This window comes from Bubalus kerabau, chromosome 6 (genome assembly GCF_029407905.1).
Source record: "Bubalus kerabau isolate K-KA32 ecotype Philippines breed swamp buffalo chromosome 6, PCC_UOA_SB_1v2, whole genome shotgun sequence".
NCBI classification, from domain to species: Eukaryota; Metazoa; Chordata; class Mammalia; order Artiodactyla; family Bovidae; genus Bubalus; species Bubalus kerabau.
In genome coordinates, this window is record NC_073629.1 from 65,117,015 (window position 1) to 65,139,228 (window position 22,214).

Genomic DNA, 22,214 nt, shown 5'->3' on the forward strand with positions numbered 1-22,214 from the left:
GCTAATCACCACCACCACTCAACTGTTTAGAAGAGAAGATACTAAAGTGAGAAGATTGTATACAAAAGGAATATAAACAATTAGAAGCTGTTCTACATTATTAAAAATTGAATGTTGAAGCCATTGTTGTTCAGTTACTTAGTCTTGTCCAACTCTTTGCAACCCCATGGATAGCAGCAAACCAAGCTTCCCTGTCTTTCATTATCTCCAGAGGTTGGCTCAAACTCATGTCTACTGAGTCAATAATGCCATTCAATCATTCCATCCTCTGCCATCCTCTTCTCCTCCGGCCCTCAATCTTTCCCATCATTAGGGTGATCCAATGAGTTGGCACTTTACATCAAGAGGCCAAAGGACTGGAGCTGCAGCTTTAGCATCATATTTTTCAATGAATAGTCAGGGTTGATTTCTTTTAGAATTGACTGGTCTGATCTCCCTCCTGTCCCAGGGACTCTCAAGAGTCTTCTCCAACACCACAGTTCAAACATCACAGATTCTTCAGCACTTGGCCTTCTTTAGGGGCCAACTCTTACATCCATACATGACTACTGGAAAAACTATAGCTCTGATGATAAGGAGCTTTGTTGGCAAAGTAATGTCTCTGCTTGTTAATACACTGTCTAGGTTTGTCATAGCTTTCCTCCCGAGGAGCAAGTATCTTTTAATTTCATGGCTGCAGTCACCATCCAGAGGGATTTGGTAGCCCAAGATAGTAAAGTCTGTCACTGTTTCCATTATTTCCCCATTTATTCACCATGAAGTGGTGGGACCTGATGCCGTGAACTTAATTTTTTGAATGATGAGTTTTAAGCCAGCTTTTTCACTTTCCTCTTTCACTTTCATCAACAGGATCTTTAATTCCTCTTTGTTTTCTGTCATTAGGGTGGTATCATCTGCATATCTGAGGTTATGGATATTTCTCCATATTTCACAATTATGATTCCAGCTTTGGCTACATCCATCCCTGAGTTTCACATGATGTACTCTACATGGAAGTTAAATAAGCAGAGTGACAGTATACAGACTTGTAATACTGCTTTCCCAATTTGGAACCAGTCTGTTGTTGTTCCGTGTCCTACTCTAACTGTTGCTTCTTCTTCTTTTTTTTTTTTTTTTAATTTATTTAATTTTTTTAAACTTTATTTTATTTTTAAACTTTACATAATTGTATTAGTTTTGCCAAATATCAAAATGAATCTGCCACAGGTATACATGTGTTCCCCATCCTGAACCCTCCTCCCTCCTCCCTCCCCATACCATCCCTCTGGGTCGTCCCAGTGCAATAGCCCCAAGCATCCAGTTTTGTGCATTGAACCTGGACTGGCAACTCGTTTCATACATGATATTTTACATGTTTCAGTGCCATTCTCCCAAATCTTCCCACCCTCTCCCTCTCCCACAGAGTCCATAAGACTGTTCTATACATCAGTGTCTCTTTTGCTGTTTCGTACACAGGGTTATTGTTACCATCTTTCTAAATTCCATATATATGCGTTAGTATACTGTATTGGTGTTTTTCTTTCTGGCTTACTTCACTCTGTATAATAGGCTCCAGTTTCATCCACCTCATTAGAACTGATTCCAATGTATTCTTTTTAATGGCTGAGTAATACTCCATTGTGTATATGTAGCATAGCTTTCTTATCCATTCATCTGCTGATGGACATCTAGGTTGCTTCCATGTCCTGGCTATTATAAACAGTGCTGCGATGAACATTGGGGTACATGTGTCTCTTTCCCTTCTGGTTTCCTCAGTGTGTATGCCCAGCAGTGGGATTGCTGGATCATAAGGTAGTTCTATTTCCAGTTTTTTAAGGAATCTCCACACTGTTCTCCATAGTGGCTGTACTAGTTTGCATTCCCACCAACAGTGTAAGAGGGTTCCCTTTTCTCCACACCCTCTACAGCATTTATTATTTGTAGACTTTTGGATCACAGCCATTCTGACTGGTGTGAAATGGTACCTCATAGTGGTTTTGATTTACATTTCTCTGATAATGAATGATGTTGAGCATCTTTTCATGTGTTTGTTAGCCATCTGTATGTCTTCTTTGGAGAAATGTTTATTTAGTTCTTTGGCCCATTTTTTGATTGGGTCATTTATTTTTCTGGAATTGAGCTGTAGGAGTTGCTTGTATATTTTTGAGATTAGTTGTTTGTCAGTTGCTTCCTTTGCTATTATTCTCTCCCATTCTGAAGGCTGTCTTTTCACCTTGCTAATAGTTTCCTTTGATGTGCAGAAGCTTTTAAGGTTAATTAGGTCCCATTTGTTTATTTTTGCTTTTATTTCCAATATTCTGGGAGGTGGGTCATAGAGGATCCTGCTGTGATGTATGTCAGAGAGTGTTTTGCCTATGTTCTCCTCTAGGAGTTTTATAGTTTCTGGTCTTACGTTGAGATCTTTAATCCATTTTGAGTTTATTTTTGTGTATGGTGTTAGAAAGTGTTCTAGCTTCATTCTTTTACAAGTGGTTGACCAGATTTCCCAGCACCACTTGTTAAAGACTGCTTTCCCAGTTTGGAACCGGTCTGTTGTTGTTCCGTGTCCTACTCTAACTGTTGCTTCTTAACCTACATACAGTTTTCTCAGAAGACAGGTAAGGTGGTCTGGTATTTCATCTCTTGAAGAATTTTCCACAGTTTGTTCTGATGCACACAGTCAAAGGCTTTATAGCATAGTCAATGAAGTAAAAGTAGATGCTTTTCTGGAATTATCTTGCTTTTGCTACGATCCAACAGAAGTTGGCAATTTGATCTCTGGTTCCTCTGCCTTTTCTAAGTCCAGCTTGTACATCTGGAAGTTCTCAGTTCAAGTATTGTTGAAGCCTAGCTGGAAGGGTTTTAAGCATGACCTTGCTAGCATGTACAATGAGTGGAATTTTGCAGTAGTTTGAACATTCCTTAGCACTGCCCTTCTTTGAAATTTGAGTGAAAACTGACTTTGCCAGTCCTGTATCCACTGCTGAGTTTTCCAAATTTGCTGGCATATTGAGTGCAGCACTTTGACAGCATCATCTTTTAGGATTTGGAATAGCTCAGCTGGAATTCCATCACTTTTACTATCTTTGTTCATAATGATGCTTCCCAAGGCCCACTTGACTTTGCACTCCAGGATGTCTGGCTTTAGGTGAGTAATCACACCATCATGGTTATCTGGGTCATTAAGACATTTTTTGTACAGTTCTTTTTATTCTTGCCACCTCTTCTTAATATTTTTGGCTTCTGTTAGTCCATAGAGTTTCTGTCCTTTATTGTGCCTATCTTTACATTTAATGTTCCTTTGGTACCTAAAATTTTCTTGAAGAGATCTCTACTTTCTCATTCTACTGTTTTCCTCTATTTCTTTGCATTGATCACTGAAGAAGGCTTTTTTATCTCTCCTTTTTATTCTTTGGAACCCTGCATTCAGATGGGAAAATCTTTCCTTTTCTCCTTTCCCTTTAACTTTCTTCTTTTCTCAGATATTTGTAAGGCCTCCTCAGACAACCATTTTGCCTTTATACATTTCTTTCTCTTGTGGATGGTTTTAAGATATCACCTTCTGTACAATGCTATGAACCTCAATCCATAGTTTTTCAGGCACTCTGTCAGATTTAATACCTTGAATCCATTTGTCACTTCCACTATATGATCATGAGGGATTTGATTTAGGTCATGCCTGTATGGTCTAGTGGTTTTCCCTACTTTCTTCAATTTAAGCCTGAATTTTGCATTAAGGAGTTCATAACCTGAGCCACAGTCAGCTCCTGGTCTTGTTTTGCTGACTGTATAGAGCTTCTCCATCTTCTGCTCAAAGGATATAATCAATCTGATTTCAGTATTGACCATCTGGTGATGTTCATTTGTAGAGTCATTTCTCATGTTGCTGAAAAAGTGTTTGCTATGACTAGTGCACTCTCTTGGCAAAACTCTTTAAGCTTTTTCCCTACTTCATTTTGTACTCCCAGGCCAAACTTGCCTGTTACTATAGGTATCTTTTGACTTCCTACTTTTGCATTCCAGTCCCCTCTGATGAAAATGAATTTTTCTTTCTTTCTTCTTTTTTTTTTTTTTTTTTTTTTTTGGTGTTAGTTCTAGAATATCTTGTCAGGCTTCATGGAACCATTCAACTTTAGCTCCTTCAGTATTGTTGTTTGGAGCATAGATTTGGCTCTCTGTGATGTTGAAAGATTTGCCTCAGAAATGAACCAAGATGATTTTGTCGTTTTTGAAGTTGCAGCCAAGTACTGCATTTCAGACTGTTTTGTTGACTATGAGGACTACTCCATTTCTTCTAAGGGATTTTTTCCCACAGTAATTGATACGGTGGTCATCTGAATTAAATTCACCCATTCCTGTCCACTTTAGTTCACTGATTCCTAAACTGCTGATGTTACTCTTGCCATCTTCTGTTTGACCACTTCCACTTAACCTTGATTCATGGACCTAACATTCCATGTTCCTATGCAATATTGTTCTTTACAGCATTGAACTTTACTTTCACCACCAGGTACTTTAAGATCTGGGCATTGTGTCTGCTTTGGCTCAGCCTCTTCGTTCTGCCTGGAGCTATTTTATGTTCTTCTCCAGTAGCATATTGGATGCCTACGGACATGAGGGGTCCATGTTTCAGTGTCATATTTTTTTGCCTTTCATACTGTTCATGGGGTTCTCAAGGCAAGAATGCAAAAGTGGCTTGCCATTCCCTTCTCCAGTGGATTGCATTTTGTCAGAAATCTTCACCATGATTTGTTGGTCTTGGGTGGCCCTACATGGCATGGCTCTTAATTTCATTCAGTTTTACAAGGCTGTAATCCATGTGATCATTTTGGTTAATTTTCTGTATTCTATATGCCCTCTGAAGGATGTGGATAAGAGACTTGTACAGGCTTCCTGATGGGAGGAACTGGCTATGGGGAAAACTGGATCTTGCCGTGGTGGGAAGGACCAGTCAGTTCAGTTCAGTCACCCAGTCGTGTCCGACATTGTGACCCCAGAGATTGTGACGCCAGGCTTCCCTGTCCATCATCAACTCCCAGAGTTTGCTCAAACTCATGTCCTTTGAGTCAGAGATGCCATCCAACCAATTTATCCTCTGTCACTCGCTTCTCCTGCCTTCAATATTTCCCAGCATCAGGGTCTTTTCCAAAGAGTCAGTTTTTCACATCCGGTGGCCAAAGTATTGCAGCTTCAGCTACAGCATCAGTCCTTCCAATGACTATTCAGGACTGATTTCCTTTAGGATGGACTGGTCGGATCTCCTTGCAGTCCAAGGGACTCTCAAGAGTCTTCTTTAACACCACAGTTCAAAAGCATCAATTCTTCGAATCTCAGATTTCTCTATGGTCCAAAAACTTGATCTTGCTCTGGTGGGCAGGACCTTGCTCAGTAAATATTTAATCCACTTTTCTGACGATGGATAGGGCTGTGCTCCTTCCCTGTTGTTTGGCCTGAGGCAGTCCAGTCCTGGAGTTTGTAGTCTCTATGGAAGGGTCATAGTCTACCTAATGGCAACCTCCTTCAGGAGAGCTTGTGCCAACAATACACACCTTCCAGAAATGCTGTTGTCAGTGTCCCAACCCCCACTGCAGACCATTGTTGACCTGCACTGCTTCCAGAGACTCCCTAACACACGCAAGTCTGGCTCCATCCCTTATGGGGTCACAGCTTCTCTCTCCTGGGTCCTGGTGCACACAATATTTAGTTTGCGCTCTCTAAGAGTCTCTGTTTCCCCAGTTCTGGGGAAATTCTGTAATCAAATTCCACTGACCTTCAAAGTCAGATTCCCTGGGGATGAGCATGAAGTCATAGCTTTTTCTGTTTATACTATCACTCAGAATCTATCTAGCATATCAAGAAGTGTTCAGGGAATGATTACTGAACTAAACTAAAATCTCACTTACACACATCTGTTTTGTTGTTTGTGAAATCTAGTTGTTTCAACAAGCGAATAAAAATACTACATCTACATCTACTTGGTACATATTAGAACAGGTTGTTTGTCAAGTAAACTTAAACACACTTGAGTTGGTGTCTCTCTCCTTACAGGAGTCAGAAAGTATCCCCCAGTCCTCACTGAATCTGGATTGTGGACATAGGCAGAATCTGAATTGCAGAAGGGCCACTGGAGCAAACACAGGACTGAACAAGCCTTAGACTCCCTGTTATCTTTTTCACAGGATGCTAGTGTGGTCAATGAATTGTTAGGACAAGCTTACTCCTACATAATAGTGCTCCTTAAGAAATTTCTTTCTCCAAATGTCAGGAAAAAAAAAAATAAAAAAAGATTTTCATAGTCTGTCAGGGAGGAGATAGGAAAAAGGATTTTCCTTTTTCAACTGCCTATTTTTTTTCCTCCGTCTGTATATCATTTCACTTCATAGAACAAGAAAAGAATAAGTGAGCAAATGAATTTTAAATTACTAGGTACCTTTTCCTTACATGTAACCTTTGCAAAGTTCCATAGAACCAGTTAATTAACCCAATTTGTGATTGAAGTGATCATGCTGAGCGACCATGTTAAGTACATTTTTATTCATGATTCTCTCACCAGAGGATCAGTTTGTTGTTCTTGTACCACAACTAAGAAATTAAATTATATATAAGTACAGTTAAATTTACATTTTTAAATATGTTCAATTTATCTTTAATATTTTGCTTCTTCTAATTTTTCATTTTTTAAAAACATTTTCACAAAAATTCAATGTTTGCTTTCAGTCCATGCATTTTCAGTTCCTTAGACCCTGCTTATTTATATTTTTTTCCTAAGTGGTTGTTCTAAAAAATTTTTATCATTATAATTACCAAAAATACCAGCTAGTCCTAACCTCCCCCTTCCACGTTTGACAGAAGAAGATATTTATGTCCATGGAGTTTAATTGATAATCTGATGTTCACCAAGTTAGTTGACTAAATATTTAGGTGAAGATGGTGGTGATGTGATCAGACGTCATTTAGCCTAACTCTTTTTAAATAAAATTTATAATTAAAATGTTTCTAAATTATCACTAAATTATTATACATTAAATCATGAAATGTTACATTCATTTTAAATATTAATACATAATTTCTTATAAAATTTGCTATGTGTTCATCATGTTGTACTTTGAGGTTTTTTGTTTTTAATCCTCTCAAAAATAAGTTGCTGTTATCAAGGCACATAAAACTACAATGTGTTCTCCATATTTAATTCTAGATCATTTGATATGATTGATTTTATTGAACACTTCTAAAAAAATATACTCTATGCTAACATTACACAGGGTGTGTGTGTGTGTGTGTGTGTGTGTGTGTTCTGTTCACTTTTAAGCAGGTAAAAATTGACAAAATTATATTGAGATGTCTTGTCAAAATGTATCCAATCCCCTCCTTGACCTTGATTGATTTAGGCTAACATTCCAAAAAAATTTTGGGCATTTTACAGATAGTCTTATTCAATCACTCTTGTTAAAGTCTTCATAGGAAAATCTAAGGAAAACAGAAATGAAGATGAAGAAAAACCAAACTGTCCGCCATAAGGTTTTATTGAAGGCAATAGTTGGTATATTTCTAAACAGATTAACATGTAAGGGCATTTGCTGAGTTAAATGTCAGGAGAAAAAAAAAAAAAAAACACACCTCAAATCCCTCCAGCAGAGTGTGTGTTATTTTTCAAAGAAGATAATCAGGTGGGATGATTTATCATCACTGTGGTCAAAAAATTGTAAGAAAAAGTCTACAAGCAAACCACACTGTTAGGTATGTTTTCTACTTGGCCTAAGAACATACCTTCCACTTGAACTGAATGCTATAGTGGAACTGAGGCATCTGCTCAAGTAGGGAACCTCAGAGATGTATAAAATGGCCTTTAAATAAACTAGAAATGGCTGCTATGTACTCATTTGGAAAAAGGATGACATAGAACACCTGTAATCAGTGCAGAAGTTTAGCCACAGGTGCACAAATGAAAAACATCCAAAGTGAAAAAAAAAAAGTACTGTAACTTCAAAAACTATATTCAGTATCTTTTACTCTAACTGAATGGGAAATAGATGGGGAAACAGTAGAAACAGTGTCAGACTTTATTTTGGGGGGCTCCAAAAGCACTGAAGATGGTGATTGCAGCCATGAAATTAAAAGATGCTTGCTCCTTGGAAGGAAAGTTATGACCAACCTAGATAGCATGTTAAAAAGCAGAGATATTACTTTGCCAACAAAGGTCTGTCTAGTCAAGGTTATGGTTTTTCCAGTGGTCATGTATGGTTGTGAGAGTTGGACTGTGAAGAAAGCTGAGTGCCAAAGAATTGATGCTTTTGAACTGTGGTGTTGGAGAAGACTCTTGAGAGTCCCTTGGACTGCAAGGAGATCCAACCAGTCCATTCTGAAGGAGATCAGCCCTGGGATTTCTTTGGAAGGACTGATCCTGAAGCTGAAACTCCAATACTTTGGCCACCTCATGTGAAGAGTTGACTCATTGGAAAAGACCCTGATGCTGGGAGGGATTGGGCGCAGGAGGAGAAGGGGACAACAGAGGATGAGATGGCTGGATGGCATCACCAACTCGATGGAGGTGAGTTTGAGTGAACTCTGGGACTTGGTGATGGACAGGGAGGCCTGGTGTGCTGTGATTCATGGGTTTGCAAGGAGTCAGACACAACTGAGAGACTGAACTGACTGACTGAACTGACTCTAACTGAATATAGAAATGTCCACAGTTACAATTTTATTGCATTAAATACTCCAGGTGATTATAGGTATATTATGCAAACACAATATCATTTCCTCCAAATCACTTTGCACAGCTAAAGGAAGTGAGAATAAAGATTCAGTGAAGAAGCAGGAAAAGCCCTTCAAAACCTTGTGCATTTACCTGAAAATATAGCTTCAACATTTATAAAGTAAAAGCTTATGGAGCTAAAAGGAAATACAGATAAATATACAGACATAGCTGGACATTTTAATGTACCTCATTAAACAGCACGTAGAACAAGCAGAAAAAATTAGTAAATTAGCAAGAATATTGAAGATTTAAAAAACACAATCCACAAGAACTTCTTTTTTTTTTTTTTTCCGAATACTCAAAGACTTGCTTTATTATAGTACACATGGGATGGAACTGATGGGAGCGGGTGGATGTTGTGGGCAATCACTGCTCTGATTAGCATCTAACCTTTACTTATTGACCTATATAGGACTCTACAACCAAACTTTTCTATGTAATTTCTCTAAGTTCTTGTGGACATTTTTAGGAAAAGACCATACATTAGGGGGAAAAAAGTTAAACTAATTATTAATCTAGTGACAAAAATCACAAAAATGGTTGTTCAGATGCTAAGTCATATGTGACTCCTTGAGACCTTATGAACTGCTGCATCATGGGTTCCTTGTCCTTCACCTTGATGAATGTTGAGAGGGAAGGGATGCAGAAGAGTGTCTGGAATGGTAAAAATATTCTATGTTTTCTTATGGATAGTGTTTATACAATAGTACACAAATGTATAAATTCATGGATTTGTGCAAAAAAAATTGTGTGATTGTATGTATTTTATCATGGAGAAGGAAATGTCAACCAACTCCAGGATTCTTGCCTGGAGAATCCCATGGACAGAGGAGCCTGGAAGGCTAGAGTCCATGGGGTCACAAAGAGTCAGAAAGGACTAAAGCAACTTGGCATTCAATTTATACCACTATAAAAAACTAAAAGCAAGACTAATACCTAATAGAAAATTCAGTTAGAATCTTGATCTAGATTCTAGCCACATTAAGAGAACTTTTATGCCCCAGACCCTAAAGTTTCTCCATTTCTCCCACATTCTTACATAGCTACTTAAGAAATAAAGAAATGGTAAATAATGTAAGCTATGCCATTAATATATATCTGTATTTCATATAACATATACACCACACACACACACACATACATTTTTAAGGCATCATCTCTTGACCAACATCTACCTACGTGCATAGTCTATTGTAGACTTATACTAGTAGTGTCAAGTGAACAATCCTCTAGAAATTCCTTTTGATTTGGGCTGAAGTTTTGACTTATTTAAACTAACAGAACATAGTAGACATGACTTTGGCCTTAGTGGAAATTCCTGGCCTATGCCCGATGAAGGCCTGCTGCTGCTGCTGCTGCTGCTAAGTCGCTTCAGTCGTGTCCGACTCTGTGCGACCCCATAGGCGGCAGCTCACCAGGCTCCCCCGTCCCTGGGATTCTCCAGGCAAGAGTACTGGAGTGGGGTGCCACTGCCTTCTCCTCGATGAAGGCCTGCTGCTGCTGCTGCTACTAAGTTGCTTCAGTCGTGTCCAACTCTGTGCGACCCATAGACGGCAGCCCACCAGGCTTCCCGTCCCTGGGATTCTCCAGGCAAGAACACTGGAGTGGGTTGCCATTTCCTTCTCCAATGCATGAAAGTGAAGTCGCCCAGTCGTGTCCGACTTTAGCGACCCCATGGACTGCAGCCTACCAGGCTCCTCCGTCCATGGGATTTTCTAGGCAAAAGTACTGGAGTGGGGTGCCATTGCCTTCTCCGATGAAGGCCTAGTAACTTCCAATTCTATACACTTGAGAACCCTGATGAGCCAAGAAGGCCAAATTTTCTGCTGGGGCAACCACACAGAGCACACACAGAGAGAGGTCATGCTAAAAGAGAGGTCATAACCATCTGGAGAGGGAGCAGTCCATGTGTTTCAGGGTCTTACTTAAGCCCAGTCTCAGCCCAAACTACTACCAGAATCTGACCATCCAATAGACTGCCAGCAAGCTAGTCAACAAAACAAACCATTCAGGTGAACCTAGCCCAGATTGTAAATTTATGACAAGTTGGTTTTTAAACCACTAAGTTTTAGGGTGGTTTGTTATTAAGAAATAGATAACTAAAACATTGTATCATTAATTTAGCTTGAAGTTTGATGTTAAGTATGATCATTAGAACTGAAATGGAATGGGCATTGAGGTTGTCATCAGAGTGACTTTTATGTTCACCTCAAGTAAGAGTGATGAAGCATATAATGGATTTTGAGTCTTTTAAAATCTAGCCTGAATTTCTATCAAAAGAATTATCTTTATCTTAATTGGAGTTGAATTAGTATTATCTTTGCAAAATAGCCACGGGGAGGGCTACTAAACTGACCTTTGTATAGGAAATCAAAGTGTGAATCTTAATTTCAATGGCATTGAAGAAGTTCCTGGCTCATGTGTTTTAATCCATAAGTTATCATTTTTAAAGACTTTTTATATTGTCTTAATAGGACTATTTAAAAAGAAAGTACAATGTGTATTCCACAAAGAGAATGTTTCTTTTAATTGCTTGGGTAAATGAGGGAGGAGGGAATCTCAAATTGCATAAAGAAGAAATAGTATGTTTGACAGATAAAATATGACACCCAGTTAAATTTAACTTTCAGACAAATAATGATTTTTTTTCTTAACTATAAGTACGTCCTATGCAATATTTTGAACATACTTATACTAAAAAATGCATTCCCTGATTTATGTAAAATTTAAATTTAACTAGCATCTAGTATTTTTATTTGCTAAATCTGGCAACATTACAGTAGTGGTAAAGTCAATGTTGGTTGGTAGAAGGAAAAAAAGGATTGTGGGCAGGGTGAGATAAAGGGTAGAGGAGGATTCAGAGAGATGAGAAAGGATAGGGCAAAGAAATTTAAGAAGAGAGGTAGATACAGTCATTGCTTTGGAAGTGGGGAAGTAAATGTTAGCAAAGAATAAAAATTTTCCAGGTAATTGTAAATGTGTAGTCAGGGATGTATGACTCTATTATTTTATATAACTTATCTCAACCTCTTGTCCTCAGCTGATAGGGAACAGAGGCTTGACAGTTCATGGTATCTGACTTTCTCCTCCTAGCTTAACATTTCTTTTTGGATGACTTTCTATTTTAAGAAAATGTTTACTCTTTCAGATTCTGCCTCTTCCCCCTTACCCTCCTTGCAATGGTGCTTAGAGGGGATATGAGAAGCTGATAGTGATGGGGGAGCAGAGCACCCATATATGGCTTTGAGCTGAGACACCTATTTCCACTTGTGTCTGCGTTTTCACTTTGGTCCCTACCATGACCAAGTGTGCCGGCGATGTAAGGAGCCCTGCCTGGAGAAGAGCACCCACTGCAGCTGAGGGCTGATCCTACTACTGCTGACTGCCATCTCCCACTTATTCAGTCACACCGAGAGCTTCTCTTAGACACCTATACCCAGTACGAAAGTTGCCAAAACCAGAAATTTTATACTTCCACATGTCAAAGAAAAAGATTTGTCAAGAAGCTTGTGAAAAATTATTTATGCATAGGTTCAGTTTTGTAGAATAGTCAAGACTTTGAGCGGAATCATTTTGTATTCTTTATTTGAAGAAAATAATAGTTCTATGAAGTTGGGAAAGATCAAATATTTATGAAAATAAGGTAAGGTTTTAATATCTACTGACAGATGGCTACATAGATTCTATATCTACTATCTATGCTTTGTTCTCACCAATCTTCTTTATTCCGTATGAACTTTGTGTTTGCCTAGGGGTATATCACGGAGAAGGCAATGGCAAGCCACTCCAGTACTCTTTTTTTTTTTTTTTTTTTTTAATTTTATTTTATTTTTAAACTTAACATAACTGTATTAGATTTGCCAAATATCAAAATGAATCTGCCACAGGTATACATGTGTTCCCCATCCTGAACCCTCCTCCCTCCTCCCTCCCCATTCCATCCCTCTGGGTCGTCCCAGTGCACCAGCCCCAAGCATCCAGTATCGTGCATCGAACCTGGACTGGCAACTCATTTCATACATGATATTTTACATGTTTCAATGCCATTCTCCCAAATCTTCCCACCCTCTCCCTCTCCCACAGAGTCCATAAGACTGTTCTATACATCGGTGTCTCTTTTGCTGTCTCGTACACAGGGTTATTGTTACCATCTTTCTAAATTCCATATATATGCGTTAGTATACTGTATTGGTGTTTTTCTTTCTGGCTTACTTCACTCTGGATAATAGGCTCCAGTTTCATCCACCTCATTAGAACTGATTCAAATGTATTCTTTTTAATGGCTGAATAATACTCCATTGTGTATATGTACCATAGCTTTCTTATCCATTCATCTGCTGATGGACATCTAGGTTGCTTCCATGTCCTGGCTATTATAAACAGTGCTGCGATGAACATTGGGGTACTTGTGTCTCTTTCCCTTCTGGTTTTCTCAGTGTGTATGCCCAGCAGTGGGATTGCTGGATCATAAGGCATGTCTATTTCCAGTTTTTTAAGGAATCTCCACACTGTTCTCCATAGTGGCTGTATTAGTTTGCATTCCCACCAACAGTGTAAGAGGGTTCCCTTTTCTCCACACCCTCTCCAGCATTTATTACTTGTAGACTTTTGCAATCCAGTACTCTTGCCTAGAAAATCCCATGGATGGAGGAGCCTGGTAGGCTGCAGTCCATGGGGTCGCTACGAGTCGGACGAGACTGAGCGACTTCACTTTCATTTTCACTTTCACACAATGGAGAACGCAATGGCAACCCACTCCAGTGTTCTTGCCTGGAGAATCCCAGGGACGGCAGAGCCTGGTGGGCTGCTGTCTATGGGGTCGCACAGAGTCGGACACGACTGAAGCCACTTAGCAGCAGCAGCAGGGGTATATCAACAGTTCATGATTTTGATTTGAAATAAGAATCACTTGTGTTGTAGTATGGTGAGATTTATTTATCTTCTTTTTAAAATGTAATCAGTACCCCAAATCAATATCATTATTCTCTTTAAAGGCTAAGTTTTTAGTTAAGGAGATTGATGCTTTATTGGTTTAGAAAAAGAGCTGTTTCTTTTGAAACATTAAAAAATACACAAATGTCTTAAATATGCTTTAGAAACTGTTTCTAAACTGTTTAGAAATGATTAAAGCTGAAGAAAGATCTAGCTGCTATAACTTTTGTATAATACAGGTTTTTACTTCTTTTGATAAAGTTAATTTTTTAAAGACAAAAACTTAAAAGAAAAAATGGCTAAGTATTTTAAATTTAGTTCATTTAAACTGAAAAACAAAAATTGTAAATCCATTTCACCTACTTACTCTGTAGCCACGCCTCTGGCAGCCACCAATCTGTTCTCTGTATCTATGAGATTGAGCATAGTTTTTGTTTGCGTGTTTTATAATCTACATATAAGAAGGGCTTCCCTGGTAACTTAGACGGTAAAGAATCTGCCAGAAATGCAGAAGAGTGGGGTTCGATCCCTGGTTCGGAAAGATCCCCTGAAGAAGTAAATGGCAATCCACTCCAGTATTTTTGCCCGGAGAATAGCATAGACAGAGGAGCCTGGTGGGCTACAGTCCATGGTGTCACAAAGAGTCAGAAACGACCGAGTGACTTTCACTTCACTTCACTTCACATACATCCATATACACATATATTACACACACAAACACTATATACACACACACACACACACACACACACACACACATTGGAAAAGGAAATGGCAACCCACTCCAGTATCCTTGCCTGGGAAATCCCATGGACAGAGGAGACCGGCGAGCTACAGTCCATGGGGTTACAAATAAGTTGGACACGACTTAGTGACTAAACAACAACAACATATATATACATACATATGCATATATGTGACAAGTATATCTCACATTTTTTCCCATTCATCCTTAGATAGATCCTAAGGTTTCTTCCATATCTTGGCTATTGTAAACAATGCTGCAATGAGCATGGGGGTGCATATATATTTTAGAAACTCTTTTCATTTTCTTTGAATAAACACTTAGAAAAGGAATTGCTAGATTATATTGTAGTTATATTTTTATTTATTTGGGGAATCTCCATACTGTTTTTCATAGTGAATGCACTAATTTGCATTCTCACAAATAGTGTTTAAGGTCTCCTTTTCCTCCACATCTTTTCCAGCACTTCTTATTTCCAGTCTTTTTGATAATAACCTTTCTAGCATGTGTGAGGTGATATCTTATTGTGGTTTTATTTGCATTTCCCTGAAGATCAATGATGTGGATCATCTTTTTTTTGTACCTATTGTACATCTGGATGTCTTTTTTTTTTTTAAAGGTCTCCTTAGATCCTCTGCCTATTTTTTAATTGAACTGTTTATTTATTTATTTAGCTATTGAACTTTAGGAGTTGTTTATTATTTTGGATATTAGCCTCTTATCAGATTTTGCAGGTTGTCTCTTTATTTTGCTGATAGTTTATTTTGCTTTGCAGAGACTATTTTGTTAGATATAGTGCCACTTGTTTGTTTTTTATTTTGTTGTTTTTGATTTCAGATTAAAAAGAATTATTGCCAAGTCCTATGTTAAGGAACTTACTATTTTTTTCCTTCTAGGATTTCTATGATTTCTGGTGTTAAGTTCAAGTATTTAATTCATTTTGAGTTAATTTTTGTCTATGGTGTAAGACAGTGGTCCATTTTCATTCTTTTATTTGTGGCAGTTCAATTTTTCCAATACCATTGTTCTTCCTTCCTTGTATATTCTTGGCTCTTTTGCATAAATTTATTTACAACTTTTGTATGGATTTAATTCTGGTGCCTCCATTATATTCCACTGATCTATGTGTCTGTATTTATGGCAACCATATTGTCTTACTAGCTTTAATATAATTTGAAATCAGGAAACTTAATGCTCTCAGTGTTATTCTTTCTCAAGATTGCTTTGACTATTTGGAGTCTTGTGTGGTTCTGTATAAATTTTAGGATAGTTAAACATTTGTGAAAAATACCATTGGAATTTTGATAGGAATTGCATTAATTCTGTATATTGTTTTGTATACTATTAACATTTAAAGAATATTAATACTACCAAGTCATGAGCATGAAATATCTTTTTATTTATTTGTCTTCTTCCATTTATTCTCTTAAAGTCTTATAGTTTTAAATATACAAATCTTCTATCACCTTTAAATTTATTTCTATGTATTTTATTCTCTTTAATGCAATTGTAAATGGTATTTTAAAAATGTCTTCGATAATTCATTATTTGTGTATAGAAATGCAGTAGATTTTTGTGTATTGATTTTGAATCCTGCGACTTTACTAAATTAGTTTATTAATTCTAATAGATTTTTTATAGCCTCTTAAGGGTTTTCTATATATACTGTAGCTTTAGACATATTGTGCCACACCCTTCTGGCTTGCAAAGTTTCTGTTGAAAAATCTATTGGTAGGCTTCCCTTCCTCTTTCTTCTCCCCTGGGAACTCCATGATATTAGTCTATCTGATGTCATTCCATAAGTTCCTTAATCTACCTTTATTTTTTTCTTTTTTGTTTTTGTTTTTTTCTGTTTGCTGCTCTGCTTGGTTAAATTCCACTGCCTTTCCTTTAAGCTGACTGATCTTTTCTCCAGCTTCACCTAACCTGTTAAATAACTAGTATATTTTTCAGTTGAATTATTGTATTTTTCAGCCTATAACTTATCTTTGGGGCTTCTTATATTTTCCATCTCTTTGTTGAAGCTCTTACTCTGTTCATCTATTCTTCTACACAGTTTGGTGAAGGTCTTATCATTATTTTAACTCTTTATCAGATAAATTTTTGATCTCCATTTTATTAAGATTTTTTCTGAGGTTTTATTGTATTCTCTTTAAGGAACATATTCTTTGTTTCTTTATTTTGTGAACTCTCTATGTAGATTTTTATATAGTACATGAAACAATCACCTCTCCCAGTCTTGAAGGAGTGGCCTTGTGTAGGTGATAAATTCATCATTCAGCCTGTCTTTACCTTCTAGTTTTCTCTTAAACGTCTGTGTTTGTCCTTGTTGCCGACTGTATTTTAATAGCTTCTAGTTGTTGGGATGTGCCAAGACCTGTCAGTTTCTCAAAGGGGAAAATTTCAGCCTAGATTCAGGCCGATTAGAAGCCAGACCCTCAGGCAGCAGCTTCTAAAGTATGCAAATATATACAGACCCAAATAGTAAGGCAATCTGGAGGTGTCCCTTGAGCAGCAGTCACAGAAATCAGGGATCCAGATGAATGGATAAGATTTTTTCTGGGCAATACCCATGAGCTGGAGCATGGCAGATGGAGAGTACCAAGATGATACCTAAAGCTGACATTCCTTGAGAGCAGCTTCACATCACCAGGTGACTAGATGTGTGCCAAACCTGCAGCCTGCCGCTCAGGCCAAAGCTTAAGGACAAGCGAAAAAGGGCTCATTCACATAAAGGCTGGTGAGTGTGCCCACTGTCTGTGCCATGCCCTGGGGGTGGTAGCCTGTCAAGAATGGTCTGTCCATTTGCCACAGGAAGTATTTATTTGAAATTTAGTAATGCTTCATGAATCCACATAAAATATTACAGAATTTTAATGTTGAAAGCAGAATTATTTTTCAGATTTTAGGTCTTTAAAATGTGGTTTTTTCCTTGGTGGTGAGCTGGATTCTAGCCAAAGAACTGCATCTATGGGCTGCCAGAGTTATTCTTTGCACAATTTCAAGTTATTTGATTAAATTACTATATACATAAAAAATATTTCCACAGAGTGATTAAAAAGTAGATAGGGTAATGTTAATTATATCATTCTTAGAACAAGAATTACACAAAAATCTTTTTTGAGATTTTGATATACTATGTGATTTTTATATCACCATTTGACTCAAGGAATAAAACAAAATCAATTAGAACTGTATATTACTTAAGAATAATATTGCTAATTCTTAATGGATTTCAAAGGACTTTTTAATAACTTATAATATTTGATCTTCACATCAGTCCTATACTAGAAAAAGAACAGGAACTTTCCCTCTTTCATCTATAAGGTGATTAAACCTCAGAGAAATCAAGTTTATAAGCAAATGCCAATAAATAGATATACATATCTGTGGTAGACAGGCTCCTGTATTACCCTGTTCTTTGCTTAGTTCTCTAGAATCTGCTTTCATCTTTCTAATTATTGTGGATTTAATGTGTCTAAATATATATATATATATATATATATATTTATTTTCTGAAAGTTCCACCTGTAGCTTATTGAGAGCAAGGATTATGCTTCATTTATCAGTTCTAGTTTACATTAATACATATTTGGTGAATCTGAGTTTTACATTATTATTATTACATTATGATCTGGATCATAATGTAAAATAATTGGAAACTTTAAAGGTTTTAAGGTTAAAATTGACCTTATGATAGAAATAGAAAATGAAAGCAATCATCTCCTGTATAATCTTCAGTTGAGAAGAAAAAAATACTTTAATATCATAAGCTTTGCACTCATATAGTTCTTCAAATACAATAGCAATGTCACTACACAGTATGTATAAACTAGTGGCACAGGCAGAGCCAGCACCCAGAAGTCACATCTGCCAACCTTGGTGAAGCAACAGTTTTGCCTTTCAAATCAAGACTAAACTCTGTAGAGGGAAAATTTATTTTGTGATAAACAGAGTCTTACAGTATTATGCAACTGACAAAATTTACTATGCATTTATGGTATTATGAGCTTACTGTATTTGGGTTTGTTCAAATAATTTCACATATCTAGTAGAAATTGTATCTTATGTGATGATTTAATCTAACCACAGCTGCAGCAATATAAATTACACTTAAGACTATGCTGATTGATTATAATCAGTTGTAATCATGTCTTATAATTACATTCCATTCTAGAGGCAGAGGCTGTTTAAGCCTACTCAGCACTGAGCTATATAAAGAATTTTATTTGTTACTTCTGACAGTCTCAGTCAACATTCAAAATTGCCTGCAAACAATAAGTTTTATTAAATTTATTGTCCAGGCATCAAATAAGTTTCATGATTTATCAACAGAAGTTGAAATGGAATTTCAAGGGAGTCTAGAACTTATTAACTACTATGTAAAGAACCTTCCTTCCAATCAGGAGACACAAGAGACATGGGTTTGAACCCTGGGTTGGGAAGATCCCTTGGATAAGGAAATGGCAACCCACTCCAGTCTTCTTGCCTAGAGAATCCCATGGACAGAGGAGTCTGGTGGGCTTTAGTCCATAGGGTCACAAAGAGTCAGAAACAACTGAAGTACATTCAGTTCACATTCAAAGTACCTCCCTAAAAACATTCATAATCTATGTTGTGAGTTACATTGATGTATTAGTTTTTTTGGTATGTTATATTTCAAAATATGCACATTACCTAATAATCAAGGGAGAAGGTGGGGAGTATGGGAGGACAGATTATAAAATAAAATTGGCAGAATATTGATAATTTATTAAAGCAGGCTAATAGGTACAGAGATTCATTATAAAATTATATGTAATGTTTATATGCTTGACATTTCCATGATGAAGCAGATTCTTTACCACTAGCACCACCTGCTGCTGCTGCTGCTGCTAAGTTGCTTCAGTCGTGTCCGACTCTGTGCAACCCCATAGACGGCAGCCCACCAGGCTCCCCTGTCCCTGGGATTCTCCAGGCAAGAATAATGGAGTGGGTTGCCATTTTCTTCTCCAATGCATGAAATTGAAAAGTGAAAGTGAAGTCACTCAGTCGTGTCCAACTCTTAGGGACCCCATGGACTGCAGCCTACTAGGCTCCTCCATCCATGGGATTTTCCAGGCAAGAGTACTGGAGTGGGAGCACGACCTGGGAAGTCCAAAACTCAAATAACATTATGCATAAACGTGTATGTATGTTAATTACTCAGTCGTGTCCAACTTTTTATGACCCCATGGACTGTAGCCCACCAAGCTCCTCTGTGCATGGGATTCTCCAGGCAAGAATACTGGAGTAGGTTGCCATTTCCTTCTCCATATAGAAGCATGTTATATCAATATTCAGTAATTGCAAAAGTGTTCTTTAACATTTAAATATCTAAGTTGCTGTTTATTGTTTAAATACTTTGCCTTTAAATTCCCCATACCCTAATGAACTGTTTCTGAACACTTTTTATAGTATTTCACCTAAATTCAAAGTCCCTATTCTCTCCTTTTAGCCTGACCTCTCCCATCCCTTCTTATCAACAGTGCCCACTTTTCACCTGCACTCTCAGTAAGTTGCAGGCAGCAGTCATGCAGCAAACAATGTGCTACTCTATAATCAATGCCTTATTATTAAAGATGAATATGCGTTATACACTTAATTATAGCTCCCACAAGAAACACATTAATATTATGAACCAGTTGCACAGAATTGTCTGGCTAGGCTTATTCTGACTAGACGTCTCCCTGTATTAGAGTAGTAATGGAATAATTGAGAGGTAAGTTTTCAAGTAAAATTTTAAATTACTAAATACATTTCTTTAGATTTCGGCAACTTGCTTAAGTTTCTTAATTGTCATGTTATTGCTTTAAATATCTGGGTATGTAGGCTTCCCAGGTGGCTCAGCGGTAAAGAATCTGCCTGCCAATGTAGGAGATGCAGGAAATGAGGGTTCAATCCCTGAATCAGTAAGATCCCCTGGAGTAGGAAATGGCAACCCACTCCACTATTCTTACCTAAAAAGTCCCATGGACAGAGCAGCCTGGCAGGCTATAGTCCATGGGGTCGCAAAGAGTTGGACATGACTGAGCAACTGAGTATGCACACATCTGGGTATGTAAACACATATAGTAAAAGTTTGATCTGTAGAATGAATATGGATCATTCCTTTTTGTCTCTGATTTTCCATCCACATTTACTATCTAATCTTTTATGTACTTGAATGAGGATTGGACTGTGGTTTGCCAGTTCCTTTCTGGAGCTGAAAGAGTAATACTGATCTAAAGCAGTCTCATTAACATTAACATTTTTACACTACTTTAGACACTTCTTAGGTTTTCTCTCGTTATTTATGAGACAGGATGCCAAAAGGTCTTTTTTCTTGATTTGGGACTTAAAAAATGGGACTGATAGAAACTCTCATTACTTCCAAACAAATACCTTCCTGACAGATCTGGAACCAGCACACAAGTCATACATGGCTGTTATTGTTCAGTTGCTAGGCCATGTCTGACTCTTCATGACCCCATGGATGGCAGCATACCATGCTTCCCTGTCCTTCACTAACTCTCGGAGTTTTCTCAAACTCAGGTCCGCTGAGTCAGTGATGCCATTCAAGCATCTCATCCTTTGTCGTCCCCTTCTCCTCCTGTCCTCAATCTTTCCCAGCATCAGAATCTTTTCCAATGAGTCAGCTCTTCGCATCAGGAGGCTGAAGTATTACAGCTTCAGCTTTAGCATCAGTCCTTCCAAAGAATATGCAGGGTTGATTTCCTTTAGGATTGAGTGGTCTGATCTCCTTGCTGACCAAGGGAGTTTCAAGAGTCTTCTCCAGCACTACAGTGCAAAAGAATCAATTATTCTGCATTCAGCCTTTTTAATGGTCCAGCTCTCACATCCATGCATGATTACTGGAAAAACCATAGCTTTGACTCTACAGACCTTTGTCAGCAAAGTGATATCTCTGCTTTTAATACATAGTCTAAGTTTGTCATAGCTTTTCTTCCAAGGGGCAAGCATCTTTTACTTTTGTGAGTGCATACATGGCTAATACATCTAGAATAGTCATTTTTTTGCATTATTTTATGAACTGAAACTGATATACTATATGAAAATGTCTTTAAACATATTAAAACATATAAATATGTACATGCTCAGTCGTATCTGACTCTTTGCCACTCCATAGACTGCATCCCACCAGATTCCTCCATCTATGGAGTTTTCCAAGCAAGAATACTTGAGCGGCTGCCATTTCCTACTTTAGGGAGTCTTCTAGATACAGCGATTGAATTCACATCTGTTACATCTCCTGCATTGGCAGGTGGATTCTTTATCACTGTGCCACCTGGGAAGGCCCCAAAAGTCACTTTATTTTAATAAATTATTAGATCTCATATAGTCCAGAGATTTAAAAAATCACTAAGAAGAGATACTAGGCAAAATTGCATTTTTGTCTTTTCATTCTCATAATAGTTCATTTGGGGAATAAAAATTCACTAGAAAGAGGTAATGGAGTTTAAGTTCAAAGGATAAATCTAAGTTTCTCTAACTACATTGTAAGAGTACCATATGAAAATCTTTTCAGTATATGTAGCCAGATTATTTGAACTCCAGTCCCTGCTCTGTCGTTTCTTGGTTGAAGGGCCTCAGATTCTTTAATTGTCCTCTCCCAGCTTTAGTTTCCTTAACCATAACATGTAGATACTACTACCTCACAGAGTTTTATAATGGTGAACTGGTTACCATATCTAAAGTATGGTACAAAATAGAAGCCTTATTAAAGTTGTATATTATTGTTAAAATCTCTGCTGGGAGAATAACACAGGAGCACAGGTAGAC